Source organism: Mastigoproctus giganteus, chromosome 3 (assembly GCF_048544385.1).
Source record: "Mastigoproctus giganteus isolate SK-2022 chromosome 3, ASM4854438v1, whole genome shotgun sequence".
Taxonomy (NCBI): domain Eukaryota; kingdom Metazoa; phylum Arthropoda; class Arachnida; order Uropygi; family Thelyphonidae; genus Mastigoproctus; species Mastigoproctus giganteus.
Window position 1 is genome coordinate 55,691,226 of NC_143577.1, and position 21,577 is coordinate 55,712,802.

The window sequence follows — 21,577 nt, forward strand, 5'->3', positions numbered from 1 at the left end:
TTAATAGAAGTGAAAAGTAAATAACATTATCTTCTTACCAGTTAATTACTAACTGGTTAATAATATTTAAAGTAATTGTTTTTACTTCACTACCTCACAACGTATTATTCGACCTAATTTTGTAATTATAACGCTGAAATGTAATACTAGTGTCATGCTGTGTTGATATAAGTAAACAAAATTAAACAAATTTATCAACTGTATCTCAGATCGCAGTATGGTGATACGATTTCGTGATGCGCTTTATTTATTTATTCCTGAATTTGAATAGCATTTGAAATATAACATGTATTTCACATTATATTTCAAATATAATGATATGTTTCCGCTATAATTAATATAATGAGATAATTCGTGATGAATGTATTTAATAAACTATAACATAATACGTAATGAATTCGCAATAATTAATAATAATAATTGCCGGATTTATCTTGGACCGATTTTAATTAAATTTGGGATGACTCGACAAATGTATCAACTACTGCCGATGTTGGTTAAGATGTCCTGAGGATAACAATGTTTCAAATGAGGGAGAAGATAAAGCTAGGGAAACAAGCATAAATAACTTAAAGCAGTGTGTCAGGGTAGTAAACTATAGAAGATTACTTAGTCTTAACTGTGTCCACAGTAATCCCAGGAGTGCTGTCAATGAAATGGCAGAATTTGAACTCTTGTTTAGGACAACTAATGGAGACATAATAGGGCTAACAGAAACGTGAACCCGCCCGGAGATTGGGGATGACGAGTTCCACTACGGTATGTATAATGCACTTCAGAAAGAGAGGGAAGATAGAAGGGGTGTTAGGGTCATGCTTATAAAAAGCAGCGTGACTGCAAAAACGTCTGCTGGCATAGGTTCCGTGTGGCGTGAGTTGGAAGCAAAGTGTCACTATGCGAAGAGGAGCTAATCAAGGCCATCAACGCCCTGGTCGATAAGAAAACGATGTGAAGTGACTCTATTCCCAACTTTTGCCTAAAATCGCCTCCTACTTCATCTGCAAGTAGCTGACGAAACTGTACAACAGAATATTACAACAGGGAGTCATCCCAGTTCCAAAGGTGCAAAATCCCAACTCAACTACTGATTTTCTATTTCCTAACCTTTACCCAAATGAGGATGCCGAAATGGATGACTGCGGAGCTGTGGCCGCAATCATCCATCTGAAATAAAGCAGAAAAAGATAGCATGGGATAGTTACAAAGCAACGAAAAGCACTGAAGCCTATAACAGGTAAAAGTTGATCTGTAATAGTACCACAAATGAGGTTAGGGAAGCCAAGGCTGCATATGAGAAAGCACTGGCTAAGAGGGCAAAGAATGGGGACAAGGAATTTTTCATATATATGAATACTACGAAGAATAAAGCTAATTATATAGGACCATGGTGCACTGGGCATAGGAAAGTCTTAGGTAACCCAGCTGATGTTTCAGATGAATTGAATAGGTACTTTGCATCTGTATTTACTGACGAAAGCGGCGCCTCCGTAGCCAAGTGGGCAGGCAGTGCGTAGCACACGCTTCTTGATTAAACTGGGGTTCAAGCCCATGACTACCAAATATGGAGGATACGGAAAGGTCAGGGAATTACCACCGCATATGCCCGGAGCAATATGGCCTTAGTTGCTAATGCTCCTAAAAAACCAAAATAACAATAACAACTGACGAAAGTCCCTTCATGCGGAGAAGCTGAGTCATGAAATTAGTGATTTCGTAATTTCAGATGAGTGTTTATTAGAAACATTTTGAACATAAAAGCAAGTAAGGCTCATGGAGTTGATAGCATATACCCAATAATTTCGAAGAAGACTATTGAGATTAATTATGAGGGTATCTTTGAACTCTGGGAAGAATCCTTTGGATTGGAGAAGTGTCAAATGTATCGCCAATACATAAAGGCATAAAAAGAAAACATGTTTAAATGACTTAGTAGACTATTTTGGCACAGTTACTCATGAGCTAAATGTAGGGAACAGTTTCGACTTGGTTTATTTGGATTTTAGCAAACCATTTGACTTGGTTCCTCATGAGAGCTTACTGTATAAGATGGAACAGGTTGTGATTACTGGAAAGATTCTAGGATGGATTGCTGGGTGGCTGCAGGGCAGAATGCAGAGGGCTGTGATTAATAGATATTCATCAGATTGGTGTAACGTCATGAGTGGGGTCCCCAAGGATCGGTTCTTGGACAACTATTGTTTCTGATTTTCGTAAATGACATCGACGAAGGAATAGAAGGCCTGATGTCAAAATTTGCAAACGACGTAAAGATTGATAGTCTTTGATGTCAGTGCCAAGCAGCACTCCTTCAGGATGACTTGAACAGAATTCATAGATGGTCAGAGAAGTGGCAGCTGTTTTAATGCAGCAAAATGGAGGCCTTACACTTGCGGAATAGTAACCCGAAATTAAATTATACACTTGGTGGATGTGAATTAAAAACAGTGGAAGAAGAAAGGCACGTTGAAGTTACGATACTCAGATATAAAGTTTTCTGAGCAGTGTAAACAGGCAGGGTGAAAGCCCGTGGCGTTATATCGATGGTTTATTGAATGTTATCCTGTAGAGATAGGGAGGCCATAATCCCACTGTATAAGGCAATTGTAAGACCGCATTTGGAATACTGTGTTCAGGTATGCAGACTTCATCTGAAAAAAATGGCCAAAAGACAGGCAACTCGAATGGTGAAATCGGCAAAAGAACGACCGTACGAGTAATGACTCTGATTATGTGGGCGGGCTACAAATCTTGGCAACTAGACGCCTCAGAGGTGGCCTGATTGAAGTTTATAAGACTCTGAGAGGGGTTAGTAAATAAAAGGTGTAACTTTCACTGTTATAGAGAATTATAGAACTTGTGGGCATACATTCAAATTACATGGGTTGAAGTTTAAATTCAATTGTAGGAAGTTTTCTTTTACACAGTGCGTCGTTGATTGTTGGATCAAGTTTGTCCTTGCATGTAGCTGAGGCTGACAGTTTGAATAAATTCAAAGGTCGATCGGATAGTTACCTATATGAGATGGGAAGCATATAATTTGTATTTTCTTATCTCCTTTTTTTTTCTCCAGTGCAGCTAATCCTTGCACTGTATGGTGAATACTATTACTTTCCCACAGCCTACTCTTTAACTGAAGGCAAAACCACTATTTTTATGCCACCCGAATAATTAAATTCATCTGCCGTGCATTGTGTATTATGTCCGTAAATTGCGTGTGTTATATGGTCAATTTGCCTGTTTTGCTGGACGAAAAACTCAAGTTGCCGGGGCTGGGCGAACCTTGTTATCTACACCTGAGACCGACTAACTCAGCCACGAAGTGAAAAAAGCCCATTAAAGTTTCTCGCGTCATCGACGGCATTCGAACCCAGGACTTTTCCACCCGGTGTGTGGGGGGGGGGGGGGACGGTGACTATACCACTGCGCTACACACGCAGACTTAGCTGGAGGCAGACTTTATGCTTCCCTCATGTGGTAGCCTGAGCAAGAGGAAGGATTCCATCAGCATTGAACTTACTCAATCCATTCATTACACGCGGATGGGTGGGCTGACGGACGGACATGATGACAAACTTATGCTTTACTTATATATCCTGACGCGCTGACAAACGCGCGATTAAACAATCCTTCCACACGCTGTGTAGACAGAGTGTTTAGTAGGCTTGTTTAATCGTGCATCCTGACATTTGAGTGTCCTGCCTCCACCACGCGCGTACCACAAATCTGTTTGTTAGTGCATCACTCCCAGCCAGTGTTTTCACTATTCTGCATGGACGCGCACGGTGTTGACATTATTGGCATTGTGATATAAATACAGGCCGATTACATCTGTTGATGTCGAAAGAACGTTTTATGCTTACAAATTGATTTTCTCTGACAGAATAACTTCACTTCTCATAAAACTTTTAGTATTAATAGTAGCAGATTATGCAAGGAAGCAAGCTGTTATCTTCTTTAACAGACTGTTATTCAAACTGTTATTCTTATTCAAACTGTCATCTTCTTTAATAAAAGTTTATTCCAACAATCACTACTCTGTGGCTGAAAGCATATTTTTGCACATCCTGCAGCAATCCTTTTTCAATTTAAGTTTATGGCTCCTGTGTGTTGTCTGTACAAGCGCAAGGATGCCATCGGCAGTTAGTTTATTCAATCATTTCAAGTCTTAAACACTTCAGTTAGGTCTCCTCGCTTGTGCCTGGTTTCCAAGTGCAACAATTTCAGAAATGACGTGTTTTATAGTAGGAATATCCTTTTTTACCCTTGAATAATTTTGTCACTCTTCTTTGCATCCATTGTAACAGTTCCACTCAAAATGAATCCTCCAGATCTATGTGCAATACTTAAGATGCCTGCTTAACCATTTCTTTATGCATCATGGCCTTAGTCACCCTTGCGCCATAAAAACCAAACCAAACTAAACCATGGCTTTATACAATGGGATAATCACCTCCTTGTCCCTGCTGGCAAGGTTTCTGTGTATTACTGACAAAACTCCATGAGCTTTTCTAGCAGCCTGTTTGCATTGCTTAGAGAGCTTCATGTCGGACTTCACCCTAAGTCTTTTTCGTTTTCACTACCTTGAGCACCACCACCACCACTAATCAGTTTGTTATTCTGGGATTACTCTTGCAATTAATTGCATTAGCATTAGTATAGGCATATAATGCAAGAAAGCAAGCTTACACAGTATCAGCCAAAAAAAAAAAAAAAAAAAACACCTTCCATTTCACCCATCCATTCGCTCCAAAAGTTTGTCCAGTTCTTCCTTGAATTTATTTAAGCTATCAACTTCCACAACGACAAATGGAAGTTTGTTCCAGCAATCAGCTACCTAACGGCAAATTTCCACACATATATTCTACAACTGTCTTTCATTGATTTAAGTTTATGCCCTCTCAGGATAGTAATCTGAGCAAGAGGAAGAAACCCATCAGCATTGAGCCTGCTGAAACCATTCAAGGCCTTATACACATCAGTCAGATCACCTCGCAGGTGCCTAGTCTCCAGACGCTGCAATTTGTAGAACTTAAAACTTTCTTTGTAAGCACACCCCTTTGTTCCCCTTACCAATCTTTGTGCTTCTCTGTACTCGTTCTAGCAACTCCACATTCCTCTTAAAATGAGGCCTCCAGACCTGTACGCAGTATTTAAGGTGCGGGCTAACCATTGCCTTATACAAAAGGATAACACCTCGTTATCCCTGATGGCAAAATTCCTGTATGTCATTGACAATACCCCATGACCTTCTACGGCAGCCTGTCTGTACTGCTCAGAAAATTTCATATCTGACTGTACAATTACCTACAGGTGTTTTTCATTCTCCACTCCCCTGAATGTAGTACCACACAGTTGGTACACTTCTCTGGGATTACTGCTACCCATATATAGCACTTTTTATTTGTCAATGTTAAAGTTCAGTTGCCACTTTTCAGACCATCTGCCCAACTTTTATAGATCCTGTTGCAGTAGCATACATTCGTTATTGTCATTAACAACCCTGCTAACCTTTGTATCATCTGCAAACTTAAGACATTAAGTCTGATGCACCTTCACCAATAACATTGTTAAATAAACAGAACAACAATGGGCCCAACACTGAACCTTGGGGGACTCCACTAGTAAAATTAGTATACGAGGAGCAGTGTCCATTGATTACCACTCTCTGTCTTCTCCCATTCAACCATACTTGCATCCATTGTAGCAACCTGCCCTTAATGCCATACTGTTCTAATTTGTACAGTAGTCTACCATGTGTAACAGTATCGAAAGGTATGAAGGCAAATGTGCCTGTGGTACTGGATTCCATGCTTAAAGAGTAACAATACATTGTATCCAGTGATAAAATTTTTAATAACTAAGTATGGAGCTTTCAGTGTAAACGAACACCCTCTTCAGCAAAAGACGTATACAAAATACTGACAAAATATAGACGTTAGAGATAGAATTAAAATAAAATAAATACCAAGTGAGTTGTGCATGCCCTAATGCTCACATGGCTGTGTGATTGAACATTATTCACTAGATTGGCGTTCATTGTTGGGCACGGACGAGTGTGGGTTTGCTGCCAAAAGCCTTGAATCACTGCAAGGGTACGACTGCCTGGTCTTCACTGCCTGGAATCACTGCCTGGTCTTCATACCACCTACCTCATCACTGGACACGGATCAATAAACCATAAATTAACATCCATGGGAATCATTGACAACCCCTACTGTGCATGTGGTGAAATAGAAGACTGGAACCATCTAGTATATACCTGCCAACACTATGAGGACCTCCGCAGCATCCTGTTTACTCGTATACAAGATAACCTCAAGGAAATGAACACTTATTCATCACAGAAGAAAACTACTACTATGAGTTTACCAAGTTTGCACAAGCCCTCTTCACAAGACGGAGCACCCTATTGCCAACACAAAATAGGAACAACCCAAACATCTGATCCTAACCTAACTGGCCAACCGATCTTAACCTGGATAGGATCAACTGACGTATGGACCATCTCATTCCTCAGTGGCAAATTGCACACGGCTCTCTTGCTGTCTTATTTATTGTCCTTCCCGGGTTCCCCTTTCAACTGATGGCGCTTATTGCTCCATTGATAACCTGGAGGATACCTTCGCCTACATCCTCCATATTTCTAGCTATACCCTCCTTTCTTGCATATACTCTGTACTTCCCCAACTCTACCTTTTTTTTTTTTTTTTTTTTTGTCTCCGTCCAGGAAGCCCTGGCGGAGACAAGCCAGAGAATAATGGGCAGACTGGCTACCTCCTAGTGGTGTGTGCGGGCAACGTGGAGTCCCACTAGGGGCCCTGCAGCCAAATGCCAGGACACACAACAGAACCTAACGCAATATGTCATATACAACACTTTTCTGGCATTTACAGTAGTACTGTATTCCTTCACAGCGAACATATGGCGCAGATGTGGGAAACCACAGGTGGCGCCTGACCCTAATACTATGCACACTATGCAAGGGTACGAGGCGACACCCTATCTTGAAACTGGACAAGCGCTGGCAGCAAACCCACACTTGTCCGTGCAGCAACAATGAATGCCAATCTAGTGAATAATGTTCAATCACACAGCCATGTGCGCATTAGAGCACGCGCAACTCACTTGGTATTTATTTTATTTTAATTCTATCTCTAACATCTGTATTTTGTCAGTATTTTGTATACGTCTTTTGCTGAAGAAGGGGTTCGTTTACCCTGAAAGCTCCATACTTAGTTATTAAAAATTTTGTCACTGGATACGCTGTATTGTTACTCTTTAGTATCAAAAGCTTTCTTGAAATCTAAGTATATGACAGCAAAATTATGTTTTGCATCCAGTTCCTTTGTGACCACATTACAGTATCCAATCAGATTGGTCAGACAAGACTTTCCCTTAACAAACCCATGCTGTGTCTTAATTACTGTTTCAGTCTAGTCTAGATGATCCTGCAATGCTTCTTGAACCAGTGACTCCATTATTTTCCTCGGAACAGAAGTTGAACTAACAGGTCTGCAATTACTTGTGTCACGCTTTGTACATTTGCACATCTCCAGTCAGTGGGGGCCTCGCCTGAGTCCAAGGAAGCTCTCATAATTATGGCTAAGGGTTTGCTTACTTCCTTTGCCACCTCGTTTAATATAACTGGATAGATCCCATCCATCCCAGGTGACTTTGTCATGTTTAACTTCAACAAAATCATTTAGTTCCCTGTTAGAGTTAGAATTTTATAAGCTTATGTCCTCCACTTCCGTACAGAATTCCTCATGTGTGAATGTAGATGCAAAATACTCATTGAATTTGTCAGTTATCTGTGCAGGTTCATCAACTGTCAAACCATCAATATCAAGTGAACCCATCTGATTCATCCCCTTCCTTTTAGAGTTTATCAGCGTTAAATTGCCATTTCTCGGCCACTCTGTCCAAATAGGATAAATATTTATATTGACGATTTATTGTAAACTCTACTGATTTGGTTGTCCTGCCGGAGTATAAACAGAAAAAAAAAAAAAAAAAAAATATATATATATATATATATATGTGCGCTCTTTTAGAAATCCGAGTGTCATCGAAGATGTGCACAGGCATAACAGAGTAATTTTTGCGTGAAATGATAGGAATGAGTTTTAGAGGGATTGAGGTTAACTAATTTTTCTTCTTTTCCCAGATTAGCAACATTTTCGCGTCCTCTCTTCAATTTGAATGATTGAATTCGTTAACAGGAGCAGTCGTTTGCGTGTTCTCCTACCCTGAGGAAATTCTTTGCACTTGCCCTACCCTTCTGAGATGTACTTTATAGATATTTACTTTTGCCAGATTTTGTTGTAAATTAGTGTTTTGCCGTAACTTTTTCCCCCGTTTTTAGTGTTGTCGGACATGATCACATTTGCGGTTTGTCGAGGCTGTACTTTAAAACGCTATTTTTGAAACAGTTCCATTTTAACGGATTATCCACTTTACCAATATTTATTTAAGCAAGAGCAGTAGGAGGGATGTATTCCACTCTGAAAATTTCTCTCCCTCACCCTCCTTATTCCTTGAAGCAAGAATGGATTAAATTTTTTCATTTTTAATCCATTGCGGATTCATATCGGGACGCATGCCAATTGCTTTCTGTTGTTACTTGGACTCTTGGAGGATCGCCTGAGACTAACTGGCCAATTTCCGCTCAACAGCCATTTTGAAATTTCAATTGAAATTTTCGCTGACCTCGAAACAGCTATTGGTATAGCAGTTAATTTTTTTTTTTTTTGATTGAAAGTTTAATAATAGGGTAACCTTAATTATAAACTGTTGCAACACTTTCCATTTTATTTGACCCAGTTGTGGTCGCGAAAAATTCAAATTTGTGGACTTAACGAGCCGAATGCAAAGATCCGGAAATCGATGATAGCTTATTATTATTTTGGGATGATGTTTTTAGAACCATGAGATGTGGATGGGGGACATTGTTACGTTCGAACGTAGCGAGATTTCATATAGTGACCTTCGAATGTTAATGTTTGCCGATTATTTAGTAAATAGGCTACATGTTCAGACGAAGATTTCAAATTTTCTTCCGTAGAAATGTCAAGTCTAACGAGAACAACCACTATTATATACGGGCGTAACAGGTTTTACAGTAGCCACCGTTCTTTGTTTTATATTTATTAATGAACTTATTGAAATTCAAACAGTACCTATATAAAAAATTAAACTTAAAAAAACAACAACAACAGAAGGACAACATAAGAAAACAGCTGCACCAAAACGAATTGAAAATTTCATTAATTAAAACTATGCAGATATTACGATTTAATTAAGTGTAATTAATATCACGCTGTAGTATAAATATTAAAAAGAAAATTTATATGGCTGTGTATTTAATAAAAGTTTTATTTACATTGTTATGATGTTTATAGGATATCTTTATCTTTCAACATAACTATCACAACTGAGGAAAAACGACATCCGTCTGAAAGCTTTTGTGTGTGTATTTACGTTTAATTTTGTTCTAGTTAGTTTAAACATCATTCTTCTCTTTCTTGGTGATTCCCTTCTACCTCTCTCTCGCCGGGTAATTCAGAATTTTTTTTTTTTTTGCCTGGTGCAGCATAAGCCTCTCAGGCTTCCTTGCACCATATGGCTAATAATAATAATAAAAACACTTTTTTTTTTTGTAAACTTGTAATTTACTCCATCACCGACTTTTTGTTTTGTTATGCCTTGCTAAAATTCTCGGGCCAAGAGAAACCATGCTTTCAGGCTGAGAAATACAGTACCACAAGAGAATTGGGTAAATAACATTAGATGGTGTGCAGACGTTCATAAACAGCTAGCTGCAATTAGATATAGTAATGCAGAATAAAGCAGGTATTATTTTTGGATTATTATAGAACCGGAACAGGCAATAAATGACAAAGCTTTCGAATGGAAACTAGTATGGTAGTTTCTATTTAGAAACTGCTTAAACTGAGTATTTTCCTTCGGGTGTCTTTAAGTAATCTACGATTAAAATAGTTTTTGCATCACCAGTTAAAGAGAAATAAAGCTAATATTAGCCTTAATACTTTTTTTGGGTTATAGATTATTGAGGATATTTTTTAACGTGCTTTTCCAAAAATATTTGTGCGGTTCTGAAACTTTATTTGAACACGTACAATTGCGGTTTATACAGTTCAAACAATTCTTCTAAAGGCATAACCCGAACAGAGTATCTGGTTAAAATAGCCCGCGTCTTGAGATTCATGTTTCACCTTCCAGTATCAGCATTGCTATGGTCCTTCTATTCCTGTATCACAGAATATTAACTCGGGTCCACATTTCGGCATTCTGGCGTGATGTTTACTCGAAATGTATAAGGAATGCCCAAGTGTGGACGGTGTTACTGCATCATATGCCTGTGTTCTGTTCACGGCCCGGTCGGATCCGTATTGTTGTTAGTTTTAAATGGAAATTAGGTAATCTCACATGCCCCAGTGAGAACAACTGTTGCCAGTTTTCAGTGTGAACACTACACTTTAAAGGGAAACGTTCTCGACAGTTGTTTAATTAATAATTTTTTATACTGTGGTTAATAATAAAAATTAATAACTAATAGTTAAAAGTTAATAATTAATAAAGTTAAATAATAATAATAAACAATATAAAGATGGTTGCCACATGCTGACCATATAAAAACTGATGGATCATCTGCACATTCCATTCCTTCAGATGTTCAAGGTGTCCATACATTTCAGTCTTGACCATCATTATGTCACATGAATGCACTGTTCATTACAGCAGGATGTCCAAGTGTACACATAGCTTTATACAGGCTGGTATCATGTAATGCAGTAGTGTCTACTTTTTTTTTTTTTTTGGCAAATGATAGTTTCAAAGCAATCAAGGCTTTCAGCTAGGAAGCAGCTTGTCTGTTTATAACCTATAACCAGTACTTAGATATACTGAAAAGAGGTATCTGGTAATTCCATAAGAGAGAGAGAGAGAGAGAGAGACCAGCCATGAATTCATATGTCAATGGTATAAACTCATTTTTGGGCTCAATGCAAAAGTTGTTTATTTTATATATATATATATATATATATATATATGTAATTTAGATCAGGTGGTCTTTAGTTGTAAGACCACCAATTAGTGAACCCTAATGGCATTGTTAAAATTGATTGATTATTGTGATCGATATACATGTATTAATGCAAATGTGAAAAATTTGTTTTAATACTATATTTAACATAAATAAATCAGAATAGCACCAGCTAGTATTTTAGTGAAATGATGATAGTTTACATTGGATAGTAATACCAAACTAAAATGCAGGAAAACCATATCATGGTTTCCCTGCACACTATGTATTACATGTGGTGGTTATCCTGCATTTCATTTGGATATTACTGTCCAGTATCAATTATCATAATTTCATTGTAATACAAGCAGGAGCTATTTTGATTTATGGATGTTAAATATAGGATAAAAGTGCATTTAAACTTATTGAAATTCATAATGAAACAATGATCTATGGAAAAAAAAAAAAAAAAAATACAATAAGCATAATCTTCACATTTCATTGAGATTGACTTCTTTTTTTTTTTTTTTTTTTTTTTTTTTGGCTTTGAAAGTGTACCTAGTCTTTCATTGAGAGTACTGAGCCTCTGTTTCTTGGTGCATTAACATGTACTACTATGTGTATATTTATTAAACAACTCTGACATTGAATAATATATAAAATATATTTAATTTTAATATATTATAATCTTTATTGTGCATGAGACCCATGCAAGATACACTTCATGGCAGAAGATAGATCTATTGTGTATACTGCTTGTTTCATAGAAATATTAAATATACTCATTCAAAAGAATAGATATGTCACCTTATCTTCTTTGTGCAATATTTTCTTAATGGTATACATGCATTCATAACTTCTGCGATGGCGTCCTTAAAGTTATTCCATAATTTGCTGTATTCGTTCTCTCTACACTCTGTTCCCATTTGATGGAGGACATGTAGCATTATATGGTGCAGACGTGGCACCTACATAAATTTAAATAAAAAAAATTAAAAATATCATACCCCATTTTTTCTGTAAACACCTCAATCAGATGTCCTGTGAGGACATCTGATTGAGGTGTTTACAGAAAAAATGGATTGGGTAAGCTAAATTTTTATGGCATACTTACTCTGTCTCAGAAACACAAATAAGGGGACACAAATTTAAATTGAGGAAGGATGGTTTAAGATTGATGTGTGGAAATTTGCTTTCACCACTGGGTAGTTTATTGTTGAACAGTCTGGTGTTGTGGAATTGGTTAGTTTGAATAAATTTAAGGAAGAATTAGACAAATCAATAGAGGGTACAGACAGAAAGCTTGTGGTGAGGGGAGCTGTGCTGTAGCTTGGAATATGAGTGGTTCTCATTGATTTTGTTTTAATTATTATTTTTTAATAAATACAGTAATAGAAGGAAGAGAAAATAAAATAAATTCTGTTCATTGACACATTTTAATTTTTAAATGGAGTGTGGTGATCATCAAAATGACCAGTTAAATTTGGAAACATTAAAACAAAAAATAACTAATTTTTATAATAATATATTTTATTTTTGTAGTACCAGGAAGATGGACCAGGAAAATAATTACTAAAGTGGGTCAGTTAGGCTGAAAAAATTTTAAAAATAATAGTGTTTTTATAATAAGATATTTCATTTTAATGGTACACAGAAAAGACTTGATTGAAAAATAAAAATCAGTATAAGTTCTTCCCTGTTCCATTATAATTCCATTATAATTTTTTAATGTTCTGTAAATTAAAAGCAACTGTTTAGGATAAGAGGTAAAAAAAAATTAATTCTTAGGATGTTGTTAATCAGAAAAAAATTTATATACACACACACAAGATGTGATTAAAAAAAAAATAATAAAAAAAAAAGAAGTTTGGAGACTGAACTTTTGAAAAATGATGAACCTGATGAAAATGATGAGTCAAAAGAAAAAAAAAAAATAGTAGTTAATTTTAGGTGTTAGGACATAACATAATAATCATAATAACTGTATAACGGTATAATAATAAGAGAGGATTGAAGCTTTTATGGATTGTTGGTTTATTTAATGTGAAACCATCCCCATTAGGCTATAACTATGGAAGAAAGAAATTGTATGAGGGGTTATCCCAAAAGTAACACTTAACTGTACTTGTGTTCATCACTCTATATGCCTGCATATAGCCGAGTGGGTAAAGTACCTGCCCGGCAACCCAAAGGTCGGCGGGTTCGATTCCCGCCTCGGGCTTGGATCAAAGTACTGCAAAAACCTTGGGAGGTGCAATATGGCCACAGAAGCCGATGCGCCAACAACTACCAAATCAAAAAAAAAAAAAAAAAAAAAATGCCTGCATAACTGACATTTATCAGGATAATAATTTGAAGTTTACATCAGCATTTGTATGCTTTAAATAGAGTTCCTGCATTGCATGTCTGTGTAGAGACATTTTAAAATAGATGGTGATATTGCTTAGTCAGGTTTCAGTTTCAGACTTCAGATTACAGATTGACAGACTTCTGGCATTTCCTCCCCCTAAAGAATTCCTTATGTGTGAATGTAGATGCAGAGTACTTATTCAGCTTTTCAGGACCTGAGCAGGATCATCAACAGTTGAACCATCAATGTCAAGTGGACCTTTGTGATTTATACACTTCCCTTCTAGTATTTACATAAGAAAATAAGTCTTTACTATTTTTCTTTGCATCCTTTGTCAAAGATTTTTCATAATCTGCCTTAGCTTGCCTACGTCCTTTGTGACTTGATTGCAGACAAGTTTATATCTACCAAAGGCTTCTGTATCACCTAATTATTTATATCTATCCTATGCATTTTTCTTCTCTGCAATGTCTCATTAGTTCCTTTGACATCCATTTAGGTTTAAGCTTTGAATAGTGTTTCTTAGTTGGTATGAAAAGCCTAGTATCTTCTATTATTATTTATTTGGATGCATGCCATTTAGAATTTGTTGATGTAACACCATCAGGGCCCACTATATAGAATTTAAAACACTGTATGAGACCACTGTAGTTGCCTTCACGAAAGTGAAAGCTTTCCTTTACCCTTGATGGTAGTTACATCTTTACATAAACCCCATATCAATACACTGTGGTCACTGCCACCTAGTGATTCTTTTATCTGCAGATTCTTAATGCATGAATAATCACATTTGATAATCAGATCAAGAGTATTACTCTCTCTCTCTCTCTCTCAATCTCTCTCTCTCTCTCTCTCTCTCTCTCTCTCTCTCTCTCTCTCTCTCTCTCTCTCACATTGCTTCTCTAACATGCCTCTGTAGGAAATAGTCATCCAATAAATCCACAAGTCTTGCTGGTGTGTGAGACCAACTTACAAGTTCTAGTGAATATCTGAAAAGTTAAAATTCCCCATTATAAGACCTTCTGATTTATTAGCATGCTCTATTGTTCTATGCAGTTATTTGTAGTATTTATCAGAGTCGTTAGGTCTATAACACAAAGCTAAAGTCAGTCCTACTCTCAATTTTTCTCTCCCATTGCTTAAATTACATCAAACTGACTGAGCATTGCATTAGCCACCCATGTCAATTGGATGTATTGCCTTAGACTACATACTAAGATCATAACCCCCACCCCCAATCCTTTGTCTTTTCTGTACACACTGTACTCCCCCCCCCCTTATTCAAATTCTGCATCCTTTATATCTAAGTGACACAACATCTCTGATATCCCCACAATGTCTGCATTTCATGACTTAACCAGCACTTCAAATTCATTAAATTTATTTACTATGCTTCTAGCATTGGTGCACATGTCTCTACTCTTAGTTTCCTTAATACTAATACAGCCCATATATTTATCTGTTTCATGATGATTCACTGCCAGCCTTGAAATCCCCAGCACCTTGCTTTTCAAGCTGCTGCCCATTCCAGTACAAACATTGCAAGAATCACTTTCACCTTTGCCCCTGGCACTAGTTAAGCTCTGTGTATCCCTCAAGCTAGCATGTTTCTGAACCACATATCACTGGCTCAATAGAATCAGCAAATATTCTTGCTCCCTTTACATTTAAGTGTATTCCATCCTTGTCAAAACAGTCTCTCCTATTAACAAGCACGGACGGTGCTGAGAAAAATTGTACCGTGAGCCTTGCATAATCTGTCCAGGGCCAAATTGATTGACAAGGCTCTCATCATATACTCCCTCCTATCATGCGTAGTCAGAATTTTAAGCTTTTTAAATGTTATTATGCTAAATTGCATTTAATGATAATTCATGTTAATAGTTATGTTGCCTTTCTCTGAAATTTCTGTAAATAAAATTTTAAGAAATCAGGAATATGAGAACGGTTAAATTATGAAATCAACAAATATTAACTCTTCTGTAGAAATGGCTTTGTTTTTAAATTTTTTTAATGCATAATCACATTAACATTTATTTGTAGTCCAGAAAACAGTTTCTGGATTTCGAGCAAAGGGTAAATGTTCTTTCAAAGTATATGTTCTTTCCAATTCAATCCTGCTTGTGATTTTTTTTCGACATTGCCATTAACAGTAGTTATTACTTTAAGTAAATTCCACATCAGCACACTGTGATCACTGCCACCCCAAGGATATTTTACCTGCAATTCCTTAATGCATGAAGAATCACTAATGATAATCAGATCAAGAGTATTGCTTCTTCTTGTTGCTTCTCTAACATGCTGCTGTAGAAAGCAGCAGTCATCCAGTAAATACACGAAAGCCTTGCTAGTGTGTGTGTGTGACCAACCCACAAGTTTGGGTCAATATCGGGAAAGTTAAATTCCCCCAATATAAGACATTCTGATTTACTGGTCCACTTTATTTCTCTGTATAGTTGTTTGTTATACTGATCACAGTCATTAGGCCTATAACACACTCCTACTTTCATTTTTGTTTTCCTAGTGTCACACCAAACTGATTCAATATTGCACTGGCCACCCATGTTGACTGGATGCACTGCCTTAGATATAATATGCTTTTTAACTAAGAGTATAATCCCCCACTCATGTCCTGTCTGTCTTTCTGCACACATTTTACTTCCCACATTAAGATTCTGCATCCATTATATATGAGCAATACCATGTCTGATATTTTCACGATGTTTATTTTATGTCTTGTATTTATTTACTGTGCTATTAGAATTAATTTATTTACTGTGCTATTAGAATTAGTGTATATGCAAGTATGCATGCACCTGTTCTTACTCTTAGTTACGTTATCACAGCCCATGTATTTACTTGTTTCATGATGACCCACTGCAGGGCTTGAAGTCCCAGAAACCTTGCTTTCCAGACTGTTGCATGCTCCAGTAAAAACAATGCAAGAATCATGTTCACCTTTGTTTGTTCTATTAATTTATTACACTGTGTATCCCCCAAGCCATCAGTTTTCTGACTGCCCTAACACTGCTTTGATAGCATCAGCAAATATTCTTATGCCCCCTTCTACTTAAGTGTATCCCATCCCTGTTAAAACAATCTCTCCTTTTAATAAGCACAGACCAAGCTGAGAAAAATTCCACCCCATGATCTTTGCCTAGTCTCTCCAGAGCTGAATTGATTGACAAGGCTCTCAGCATGTACTCCCTCCTGTCGTGCCTGTGCAGGATTGTAGACACTTTCAAATTTAACTTGGAACTTTTTCCCAACATTTTTCTGTACTTGTTAAGTAATTACTTTGATCTTCTACTCTTAATATCATTAGGGCCCACATGTAGAACAATATCACCTTTCGTGGCGCCTCCGTAGCCGAGCAATATGGCCTTAGTTGCTAATGCTCTTAAAAACCAAATAACAAACAAACAACAAGCCTCCGTAGCCAGGTGGGCAGGAGCAGCAGTGCATAGCACACGCTTCTTGATTAGACTGGGGTTCAAGCCCATGCCTACCAAATACGGAGGATGCGGAAAGGTCAAGGAATGACCACCGCATATCCCCGGAGCAATATGGCCTTAGTTGCTAATGCTCCTAAAAACCAAATAACATAACATAACATATCACCTTTCGTGCCCTTAAAAGATATCTGCTCTACATCATGTACTTTTGCTCCTGGCAGAAATACCCTTGTTCTATTCCACCTATCCTTCTGGAACAACATATTTTCTGGTTTCCTGGAAATAGTCACTGACAATAACTACCTCCTTTGGGACCAGTGCATTCTGTTTTGGGGATTGCTGCTGTGTTGCCTGATGTGCCAGTGAGGGCTCTGGTGTGGAGTTGGGAATCTGAGAGGTTGGTGGGCCCCCCATTTTAATTCCTTTGAGGACATTCATCCTGTTCTTCAAGCTCTCATAAACACCCATTGCAATGTTGAGTATGTGCCTAATTTCCTCCTACTGTTTGCACCAAACACAGACAAAGACATCCTCCTTGGCTCCATCATGTCCTGTTCTAGTAGTTCAGTTTAACCAGATAATAATGCACTAAACTGATAGATACCTAAATGCAATAATACATATTATGCCATCAAGTTTATGTATTATGCTATACCATTACATTCTTAGAGTTTTAAATTAGTTATAGCCTTACTAGAATAAAGTGTTTAGTTAAAACAAAAATTATATGCTATGAATATTAATATCGTATGTTACATACTATGTGATAATGTTAAGTTATAAAAACATGTTTGTATTGCTGTAAATTATAGTTTATAGGTTTTTTCTGATACTGATTACACTGCTACAAAACTACATAGAAACCTCCAAGTATTGCTTATGCCATTACTGTTAACAGTGGTGGCAAAATTTGAATGTTCTTATCAATACAGCATAGTGGCGGCAGAAGTTTACTGTTGTTTTTTAAGAAATTACAAAGACCAAATTAAAAAAAAAATGCACCAATTTAAGCATATAGAGTACCTTCTACTTCCTGAATGATGCTTCAGTTTGGTAGCAAATGCCACAGTGATGTTTTTAATCAGCACGGTGAGCCTACTGTTTGGTGGCACTCTTTTTAATATTTCTATAAATTATTTTTGATGTGTTGTAATGTTTTGTTATAATGAGCTGAGGGATGTTGCAAACTGAATATTGTGTCATAATGAAATGTTCTTAAGTGTGGTATTCTTGTACTAAAATTTTTTTCAGTGGGATTGTTAGTTTCCTAGTAAAATGCAAACTCAGCAGTTAACTTCCTGAATTGGAAAGGGATAGAGTTTACATCCAAAATGATTGAAAATGTCCTTATTTATCATTTGGGTAACTCTTTTTTCCATTTTTCTACCTGGAAGTTTTCTTCTAAGAAGTTTGTTGCCTTGAAATTTCAGTATATGAGATTCTTCATTAATAGAAGCTACTTTATTTACTGTACTGTTTAGGAATTTGTCTACTAACAAAACATCTCATTTTTGGGCTGCATTCAGTACTGTCCATTGTAAAATTAAACCAAATTGAAAGCAGTCTGCATATTCCTCTCAGTAGTTTAACAAAGTTGAAAGAAGTTCTAGACTGCTTTGTAGAATGTCAGAATTGATTAGACCTTTGTTTTCCAGTACTTCAACTATAGTGGACACTTTTACACTCACAAACTTTGTTTCTTTATGTTTTTTTTTCAGCTGATTTTTCATATCATCCAACACCCCACTTAGTTATGTTAATGAATCATTTTGCTTTTCAATTTTTAAAACATTGTAAATAAATATTTTTAGTTGATTCAGTGAGAATTGCTATCATAATCCTGACAAAGGGTCTTCAAAAAATATCCAAATAACATGCATTTTTGGGAAGGAAAAATTATCATAGATCTGGATATATGTAAATTTTGCAAAGAATTAATTTTATTATATAGATAATAAAGATTTTATAAATCCAAATAATTCTCACAAAAGTACAAGTCACATCTTATGTATTATTTTGCATTGTTTTCAGTTTGGCAGATGGAAATTCTTTGTTTTGAGTTCTTATATCATTATATTGCAAAACCAGTGATAATGATGAATGGCTTTGTGTTTAACCTGTTTAGAATCAATTCCAGGAAACTAGAACAGTACAAAGTCCATTCGGTGACACTGATGACCCCAATTTGTGCCACAGGTTCTATGTTTGATTAATCTTTAGTCTACCAATGGCTCTCCAAGTTGTGAATTCAGATAAATCACATTGAGGTGGTATCACCTTTTTGTTCAATAAGGAGGTGATACCACCTCCTTCAATAATAAACCAGGATTCAATAATAAACCAGCCATTTTTAAAGAAAGAGCATGGTAAAGCTAGTGCATTTTATTCCCAATAGTCTAAGTATCTGGTTGGATACTTACATTAACATTCTGAGTATTGTCTGCATATCCTGGCTGTTTCTATGATGGTAATTTTCATATTGTAATGCAGATTTTTTATGTACTTGCCATTCTTCACTGTAAACATTTGTATAAACATGGAAATTTCAAATATTATCGCTCTTCTAATTTATCACCCCTAATTTCCTTGAGTAATATAAGTAAAAAAAATTCAGTTTTCTTCTCAATAGTGTTGGATATTAGCAGCTATAGCCAGGGCCAGACCAAGGTACTTTCGAGCCACAGGCAGAAAGATTTTTCAGTGCCCCTTTACTATATATATATATATATATATATTTTTTTTTTTTTATAATTTTTGGCATTTATGAGAGAGAATTGCCAGATATTACTGGTCTTTAAAAGATTTAAGTCATAAGTACTGTACTCATTTATTTGTTAATTCTTATTTTAAACGTTAACCTCAGTTGTCAACCAGTACTGCTAAACAAGTAACCTCTGCATTTTTATTTCTCTAGGTTCAAATGTTTAGCTAAATGAATCAGTGAAAGTTGTGTCAAACTGACAAGGTTGGTCTATCAAATAAATATGGGTGATAGCCTTGATATAGGTATGATATTTAAAAATATATATGGAAGAATCAAACATAAAATATAAATTTATATATACAAATATAAAAATCATTTTTAAGTTTTTTAAATGTTATTACGCTAAATTACATTTAATAATAATTTGTGTTAATAGTTATGCTGCCTTTCTCTGAAATTTCTGTAAATAAAATAAAAAAACAAAAACAAAAACAGGAATGTGAGACAGTTAAATTATAAAACCAACAAATCTGACTCTTCTATAGAAGTGCTGTTCCATTAAAATTTTTTTTTTTTTTATGCATAATCACATTAACATTTTTAGTTAAGAAAACAGTTTGCAGATTTTGAGAAAAGCTTAAATGTTCTTTTTAAAGCATTAATTTAATATTTTTTAAACAGGGCCGAATTAGATCCTTGTCACAAGATGCCATGACATCTAGAAGTATTACTGGAGTGCATTTATGTATTTTGTTTACATTTGTGCTTTAAACAATTTTAAATGCATGAGACGGAAACAATGTCTATATGAAACTAGCATTATGTGCTGCATCACAACTGTAATTGGTTAAATCTTTTGGCTGTGTGATTGTAATTGTCCTTTGTACATATACACATTGTTCATTAGACTCCATCTATTTGCAGATATGTTGAAACTTTAGTATGCATATATTTTCAAGTTCCTTAAGAATCTACCAGTATAACCATAAATAATTTATTTCAATGTTGTGTACTGTACCGTTCAACCATAAAACAACTACCAAGAAGCTGGAAAATATGAATTACAAGTAACTATTTTTTCATCATTCTGCAGAAATGGAAAGAACAAAGTTGTTGCTCATTAGGTGGAAAGTAACAGAATGGAAGTAGTTGTAGATCGGTGTTTCCCAACCTTTTCTTTACCATGCCCCACCTAAGTCTTTCTAAAATTCTGATGCCCCCTATGTAACGTTGGGAAACACCGATATACATATTTTATATTCAAAAATTGAATTATTCCCTAAATGAAGCCTAATTACAACTTGTTCAGGACACGAGACTTAGATTTTAGGAAGAAATCATTAGGAAATTATTAATAAAAAAATAGTAAGTAAATTTTCAAAACATATAATAGACATTGTGATATCCGAGCGATTTCTTTTCTTTAGTAACAAATCATTTATGGCACTAAATCCACATTCAGCTAAATATGAAGATGGAAACGGTAACAATAGCTCTCTTGCAAAGTTGGTTGAATTTGGGTATTTAATTTCTGTTTCATCACAAAGCCATGCCATCGCTTCTTTTTTATTGAATAAAGTTTTAACTGACTCATCATTTTGCATTTCTGAGAATTCTTCTTGGTACTGCATTGATACATCAGACAAATCCACTAACATTGGTTGCATCATCCTGGTTGGAAAATCAATTTGTTTTAAATCAAAAAACCTTTCTTTTAAATCATTGGACAGAATTTTCAGATGATCAACAATAACAAATACAGCGGTATCAGTCACTTCACATTTTTGCAGACAATGAAACTGTTCAAATTTTTTTAAAAAATATATTTTTGACATAATTTAATAAATGTAATGAAACCAAATGTCTTCGCTTTTGTATCGACGAGAGTTTTATTTGTTCCTTGAAGTTGTGTATTTAATATATTTAGTTTTTCAAAGATATCGGCTAAATAACTCACAAATGCTTTACCATCGATCGTTAACAGATGCTTCATTTTAGGTTTGTCACTTAAAAAGTCACTAATA

At 35.9% G+C, this 21,577-nt stretch overlaps 1 protein-coding gene across 2 annotated transcripts in view; it reads left to right on the forward strand.

Moving 5' to 3' along the window:
• Window positions 1-21,577, forward strand: part of LOC150088024 (protein Fe65 homolog) — a 437,915-nt gene that overhangs the window by 47,390 nt on the left and 368,948 nt on the right. For both annotated transcript variants that reach the window (XM_090370536.1, XM_090370537.1), the window contains exon 2: window positions 19,764-19,855. The gene's annotated coding sequence lies outside the window, so the exon portion shown is untranslated. The remainder of the gene's footprint in view (window positions 1-19,763; window positions 19,856-21,577) is intronic.